Source organism: Dreissena polymorpha, chromosome 7, assembly GCF_020536995.1.
Source record: "Dreissena polymorpha isolate Duluth1 chromosome 7, UMN_Dpol_1.0, whole genome shotgun sequence".
NCBI lineage: Eukaryota > Metazoa > Mollusca > Bivalvia > Myida > Dreissenidae > Dreissena > Dreissena polymorpha.
The window spans coordinates 56,980,019-56,988,626 of record NC_068361.1 but is presented as its reverse complement, the minus strand read 5'-3'; positions in this window follow the sequence as shown (position 1 = coordinate 56,988,626).

Sequence of the window (8,608 nt, the reverse complement as noted above, 5' to 3'; positions counted from 1 at the left end):
TATTGCATGATATACATTGTACTACGAATATAAGTCCCATATTCTGTATGATATACATTGTGCTACGAATTCGAGCCCTATATTTTGTATGATATACATTGTGCTATGAATATAAGTCTTATATTTTGCATGATATAAATTATGCTACGAATCCGAGCCCTATATTCTGCACGGTATACATTGTGCTATGAATATAAGTCCTATATTCTGCATAATATAAATTGTGCTGCGAATCCGAGACCTATATATTGTATGATATGCATTGTGCTACGAAGATAAGTCTTATATTCTGCATGATCTACATTATGCTACGAATATAAGTCCTTTGTTCTGTATGATATACATTGCGCTTCGAATCCGAGCCCTATATTTTTATGATATACATTGTACTACGAAGATTAGTCTTATATTATGTATGATAAACATTGTGCTACGAATCCAAGCTCTATATTGTGCTACGAATCCGAGCCCTATATTTTGTATGATATACATTGTGCTACGAATATAAGTCTTATATTCTGCATGATATACACTGTGCTACGAATCCGAGCCCTATATTTTGCATGATATACATTGTGCTACGAATACAAGTCTTATATTCTGTATGATATACATTGTGCTACGAATCCGAGCCCTATATTTTGTATAAAATACATTGTGCTACGAATCCGAGCCCTATATTTTGTATGATATACATTGTTCTTAGAATCCGAGCCCTATATTTTGTATGATATACATTGTGCTACGTAGATAAGTCTTATATTCTGTATGGTATACATTGTTCTACGAATCTGAGCCCTATATTTTGTATGATATATATTGTACTACGAATCCGAGCCCTATATTTTGTATGATATACATTGTGCTACGAAATAAAGTCCTATATTCTGCATGATATTCAAGACAAGACAAGACAAACGTTTATTTGTAAATGAAGGCCACCGGCCCAAAAAAACAGAATATATAAGTAACAGCATACAACGTTTGAGTTTTAATACATAAATGTTTAACATCAATTTTGATCTTCGTCTCTCTTTTTCATTATTTCGTTTACAAAAAGGCTATGCATTTAAGTTTTCTTTCATCAGAAATTTGCATAAGATTGCAAAACTTTTGGAAATTTTGTTCACCATTCTACCATTAAAAGATATACATTTGCCTTTCTTGGTTAAATTTTGGACATTTAAAAAAACACATGAAAGTATTCTTTAATACATATATTATTATAATAGACTGAACAATATGTTTATAATCGGCCTTATCTTGAAATGCCTAAATGTCGACCAGTTTCAATGGCTAATTTATTACTTGAACAACGGAATCTAGCCACTGACTTTCGAACATAAAAGTGTACATCGATAAGCAAATATTTTTTCTGGGTTTAACATAGATTTGAAGTGTTTGAAAGTTATAACATCTTGATGAATTTCTTAGAGTTTCAAGTCAGTTCTGTGTTTTACAATCAATCAATCTTTGTTAAAATGACATTAAGAATAATTCCACATTTCCTATCTCTTGACTTATCCAAACAAACCAAATCCATAACGGTACAAAATGTTTTTAACAGATGTCACCTAATTAGTTCTTCCGATTTCGTAGTGCCGCTTTTATATAATATAGCAATTTCTAGGATATCGATCCGCTGTCATACTAATCAATTGACACCAATATTTAACTCCTTATACACGATGTTCTATACAAAGCGGTAATCTACCACATTCTCCTAGTACCATACTATCATTTACATATTTATGTACACCAAGAAAATATTAACAATACGCAGTTTGTATATTTTCAAGAACGTCTGAGAATTATATTCCATGTATCTCGGAACCATATGTTTTACCACTGAATCGAAATATTCCGTATATGAAAAATATCCAAAGTTTCTTTGATATGATTTAATAGCAAAAATAGATTTTCGGACCTTAGCTGCAAGTTTTTCTTTCTCTTTCCTCCATGATAGTTTAGGCGTAAATAAGACAACCCATATATTTATGTACAGATGTGACATTTACCGGATTATTTTTAAAGACCCAATTTTCGTATGATCTTAGCAGACCTCCATTTCTAAAAAAACATAATTTCCGTCTTTTGTAGATGAATTGACATGCCAGTATGATCACAAAATTCCGATATTGAGCCCAATTGTGATTGTAGCTCGATCGCAGTATCAGCGCAGCTCGCAAGGTAAGCGGGAAAAAAAGAATGCTAATTATGTCTGAAATGTCTTCGGTGATAAAAATACCCATTATGACCATTAGATTTAAGAAAGGTAGAAAACTCGTTTATGTACAAATTAAAAATTATTGTGCTGGTTACGTCCCCTTGCCTAGTGCCGACGTTACGTATTTTGCGTAACGTTATTATTATTAACCCGCACACATCAGCGTAGATTTGAGTACATGGATTGAATTACGTGAAAAAGCTTTCCTCTGACACCATTTTTAGATAAAGTTGTTAAAAGATTATGAAGAATCAAACTATCACATTCTTTTGGAAGTCCACATATAGAACATAAAACCTACCACCAGGTCTACATGTATATTTTAAACCATACTTTAAAGAGTAAATAAATTGTCGATGGTTGAATATTCCTTGCGAAAACCGGCTTGTGATTCTTCTATTTTATTATTTAAATCTGACTATTTGCATAATCTGTTATATACAATGTTCGAAAATATTTTATACATTACATTAATTAATGAGATACCTCTATAATTAGGGGGGGGGGGGTCGTCTGAAGCGCCTGAAAAATGAGTTTCCGATGAGTTGAAGAAAGGTTTACAAATGCATATCCGCCTTTTCCTAAAACCGTATTGTTTCTATATAAATTCTTTTAAATACTAATACTTATAAATACTAATATTTTAAAGGTAATATAAAAATGTACACGGCTACGAAAACTTTTTGATTTTAACGTGAATAGTCTCGGAGATATTCATAAGGGAATTTTTGTAACATTTCAGGCCGATGTAGATTTTTTTTATTGAAAGGTACATATCCGCCCTTGCTTACAACTGCATTGTTTCTTTACAAACACTCCTGATTTATGTATCATTCTAATGGTAATTTAAGAATGTACATGGCAAAGAAAACTTTTTTTTATTTTAACGTGAACAGTTTCGGAGATATTCATAAGCGACAAGCGAATCTTTGCAACATTTCATGCCGATGCATATTTTCTTCTTGATCATGAATGAAACACGAATTCATGGCTTGTCAGGAATGCACTCTTATTTCTCAAATAATCCCATTCATCCACCTGCTTATCAGCAACTAATTAATTATCTATTGACTGTGCCTGAATTTTTCTTGTACAGTAGTATTAATTGATGCCTTTTGAAATGGTAATGTGATGTAACAGGCTTGCAGCTTAAATGTCCTTAGTGCCTAGAAAAAGGCCCCACCTGGGAACTCACATCAAAGAGCTTCAGACTGATAAGAGTGGAACACAAATTTTTATGGCACAGTTTATGGATGAGGTCGGTAGTTTTTGTGTGATTATCAAAGATTTGTGTTTTAAATAGGGTTGATTGTTGTTTTAATTGGAAACATCATTGCAAGGTGAGTCTGAAAATAGTTCCAGTTTGTTTAAAAGCAAGGCCCTGAGGTGGGTGGCAGATTTCTTTTTATTGCTATAGTGAAACCTTGTGAACTCTCTATAAGTCACATTTTATTTCAATCTTTATGAAACATGCTAAGAACATATGTTCCTATAATTTTTTGATTTATTTTGAAAATGACTCCGGTGCTCTGAAGAGCATGGTTTCCAGAGGCGAGCGAATTTCTTCTTGTGAACCTTATAATAATATTTATGTTTCATAAAGTACTTTTATTATTTTTAACTCCACCTTCCCAGAATAGTTTAGTTCCTTCGGGTCTCAGGAGAGCGTCTTATGACAAATTGCCCTCTTGTTTAATTTGTGTGCTCTTTTTTTCGTGCTTTTTGTGTTTATTGTGCTTTTTGGTGCTTTTTGCGCTTTTTGAGCTATTATGTGCTTTTCTGTTGCTTGTCAATATTATTTTGCCGAGTTCCATTGTTTAAATATTTTGTACTGCTTGTTGCTTATGTCATGACAAGTTGCCTTTTAAAGTTGTATATTTTTTGCTACTTTATGTGCTTACAAACTTGTGCTGAAATGCATTATATGTATGGGTTTGTGTATGTATCTATTTGTATACATGTATGCATACATGTGTATATATACAGCTACTTGCATGATGCCAGTAAATGAACATTTTACATTACTATTTTGTTTGTTATGTTATATGTTTGCCTTAAATATAGTACTACCAACTGCTTTCTTTGCTTGTCAGTTTTATTTGCTTGATGCCAGTCCATGAACATTCTTCATTGTTATTTTGTTTGTCATGTAATCTGTTTACCTTATATCTATAACTACCTTCTGTTTGCTTTGCTTGTCAGTTTTATGTGTGCTTATGTGTACATGCAACCTTTTATTGTGAGGAAGCTGCTGATCAATTCACTTCGAGCTGATATTTCGCTTTTACTCATTTTTCTTAGCGGTCCCACATTTTGTTTTCTTTTCTTCTCAATTTTTAAGCTCGCGAATTTGTATGGCAGTTTTTAGATCTACGTATAAATCCAGATCAGCGGCTTCCTGCACAACATTTTTAAATAATTTAATGACCAGTAGAATGTAATACTATGATAATTTTTTATTCTTCAGCATGCTTATCATATCTTTTAACTTAAATTAATATTGCTAGATTTTATTCCATATTTAGCTGTTTTATATTTGTAACATTAATACACTTGATTACTGGTATATAGTCGGTTCAAAAGCCTAAAGGGCTTATTTTGTCTATGATTGTCTGCCGACTCAAAATAAATCTTATCTTTTTTCTTGAAAAGTCCATATCCACTTCCGGCTTTGCCATACTTTTTTATTGAAAAGTTCATATCTGCTTTTGCCTTAAACTGTAATCTTATTTATGATTTATAATCAAGTATCATTTTAAAGTTAATTTTTAAAAAGCCGGAAATAAAATGAATGAATTTATATCAAACTTTTCTGGAGATGTTCTCTTTTTTCCTAAAATATATATTGCTTTATTAAAGTTTCCTAATAAAGTGTAAATTTTACACAAAACTGTGAAACAGGAAATAAATATATTAATTTTGCCTGTCCTTATAACTGATAAATAATATTAGCAAGACAATAAACATTTTGAATACACGTCTGCGATAGGGCGCACACGCATTCTCTTCAATGGAGACCATGTCCCATTTGTGGATTGTGGACGTTTACTGGTGTGACACCATATCTAAAGATAAGATTATCAGGATAAGATGACGCGCGTCACTTTTTCACGTGACTGAAATCTCGTCGCCCGGCGAATTTGCGTGAAAACCCGATAACGCTAATCTTTGTTTCTTGATAGATCTTTGGTTTAACCGACACTCTTTCTTCTATAAAATCATTTAACTGTGTGATAATACGGGCAAAAGCCCGCGAAGCGGGCGTTGACCGTTCATACATATGGAAATTTAGACATAAAATTACATAAGAATGCCACATATGGATGCGTCTCAAAAAAATTTGCCACGCGACATATATTTTCGCGATGCTATTTATGACATTGAACAAATAAAAAACACTTTGACATATGCTAAATCACATGTAAATACATAAGTCAGGAAAAATTATATCAATGACAGTATAATTGTGTAGCGAATCGCACTAAATATTCTCGCATTATTTGTTTTTCTTTGCAACCGTTCCAGAATTAAGACGTTACTCAATTATTACCCCTGAATACTCTTCTTCAGTGGGTATAAGCCGACGACTGGTTCACAACATTTAGTGACAGTCTTTACCAAACACAATTTACGTGAACATAACCCGTCTTAAATATATTGCCGAATATCAGATTTCTGTCGAATTTATTTGTTTTGATCTTTTCGATATCTTATTGTTATTATTATCCTGACAAATCACAAACGCTTGTTAACAAAATATTTGTTTTAAACATTATAGTTGGCATCTCTATTCTTCCAGTATTATCGCGGTATTTCAATAACGACACCCTTCTGTTTATTTGTCAGAATTCGTGACGCATTTTCCATTCGCTCTCAGAAAGAAGTTGTACGTGTGATCATGAGCAATATTCTGGTAAGTTGTCGTTGTTATCCATTAGAAACACATTTATTCACAAAATTTAAAGATATTCCGATCTAACTTTTTAGTCTTTTAGCTTTAATGTTTAACGTATTTACACCTCGTCTGATCGCACTTTACCGATATCCCGAAAGGTTACATATCACTATTATAAGTTTAGGCCTAAAACCACAAAATCCGATACCTTTGGATTTTCTTATCACAATTTTACGTAAAAAATCTTCCAGATTCGAAGTCAACAAAAAACAAGACATTTATAAATTGTCTGCATTATTGATCAGATTTTAAGATATTTGTTGGTTTTCCGTCTTTAGAAGCTGTTCTGCCAAGGCAAGAGCTTGGCATCACACAAGCCATTCTATCCAGCAAAACTGACAGTGTTGGTTTACAGAAATCAATTAAGCAGGGATTCCTGAACTATCAAAGTTTCCAAGCTATACACACAGTTATTATCTGTGGTGATCTTTATTGGTTCTGTTGGTTTACTTGGATGGAACAGGTGTGAACTTTTATAGAACTTTGAAAAGTCTATATCTGTCTATTTTTAAACAAAAATCAGCTATGGTATAATAATATCAGATGTGCAAACAATGTCAAAGGGTTGATAAATTAACAATTTGAAGGCAATTATGCTGAAAAAATATGAAAGTTCCCATGCAAATATAGTCTGTATATCGACAAGTGTCTGCAAATAAATGTCAAACTAGTAATACAAAACTTACCACAAGTATGTAAAAGCACTAAGTACCTGTTGTGATCATTTTTAGTAAGATAGTGTAATTCTGAACAGTAGCAAATAGCTTGTTTAGTAAATGCATAATGCAATTAATATGATTTCCTTTATATTGCGTAATTAATAAATTGGTTGTTACTTGTTAATCCATGATAAATGTTTTATGGCTTGTACAGAACCAGCATTGTTAATTTTGTAAAAGGTAATCAAATAACACCACTTTGTAATTTCATATACGTTAATTTTCGTGTACTGTAGGTTGATGACAGTGTTTAAGTATTACTTATTTTGTAACAATTATTTTATGTGCAAATAAATGATGTGAAGTGTTTGTATCTCCACACAATACCACATACCTTTTTATATATGTACTGTGTTATGTGTTATTTGAATGTTTAAATAAAAAAATATGGATGATATAACATGCTGCATTATAATATTTGCATTCAAATTGTAACTATAGAGCTAAGTGTATGCAGTTTGGACTGTGATTTAAGAATTGCTAAAACATGACTAGTTTTTTAGTGGTGACAAAATTTAAACTATTCAACAATAGTTTGCGAAAGAAAATTAGAATCCTGCCAGATACTTGTATTTATTTAATATTTTAATTGCGAAACAAGTATGTTGTTATGCTGTTACACATAATTATACATTGATAATAAATAAGAAGACAATAAGCGGAGTTAACGTTTCCTAACAGTAAAAATCATTCTTCAGGTGAAGTCAGTGGTATACAGACGAAAGCTCCAGGTATGGCTTTCAATACGTATTGTGTGTTATTTGACAGTCTAAAACTTATTGGATTAAAAAAATCCTGTCAAATTTGTCAATCAAAATTGATTTGACACATCACATGATTTTGATTATGTTAAATCAGTGTACTGTATGCTAAATGCAACTGCTTTAGCAAGTTGTCAAGTTGATTGAGACATTTGATGAAACAAACTGTTTCCGGGGTAGGACCAGTACTTAGTGTCTGTACTAGTATGACGTATCATGACGTCGAAAGTCTACAAGACCTACTAGGTAGAACGAGAAATGTACTTTGACGTACAATTTTCACCGACCCTTGAGTGTTCGCCAATCAGAAGATACCTTATATCTGTTGCTTTTAGAGATTTTTGACATTGAACATTATTATTATTATTATTATTATTATTATTATTATTATTATTATTATTATTATTTATACCAAATTATGCGACTATCGACCGCTTACTCAGAGATATTGTGCGTATTTATTGACCTGGCGTGGCGGAAGTAACCTCTGACTTATGCAAGTTATGGTTATTACAAAATACGACAAACGGGGAGGTTATTATACATTATTTATCCCGTTAATGTTTGGTAAATGTTTGGTTACCGTTGGGAATTTCCTACACATTAATGCGCTTGACGGTCGTGATACTCCGCCCCGCATGAATAAATACTCACAATATATTGAATAATTTTAATTTTAAAAAGGTAACAATTGAATCTTCTCCAAATTTGAATATAATCTTTTTCAATGGCTTAAATGCTTGAAACGTCTATGTGTTTTTTTCCATTCTGATATTTTTTATTCGTTTTGTCCTTAATTAAAAAAAAGATTTTAAACATTTATTATGAATAAATCTGAAGGAAAAGCGGCTCAATAGACAAGAGTTTTGATTGGCTGTTCAGAAAATGTGTACGTCGAAGTACAAATTGTACTTTGACGTACAAATATATACTTTGAAGTGTATTT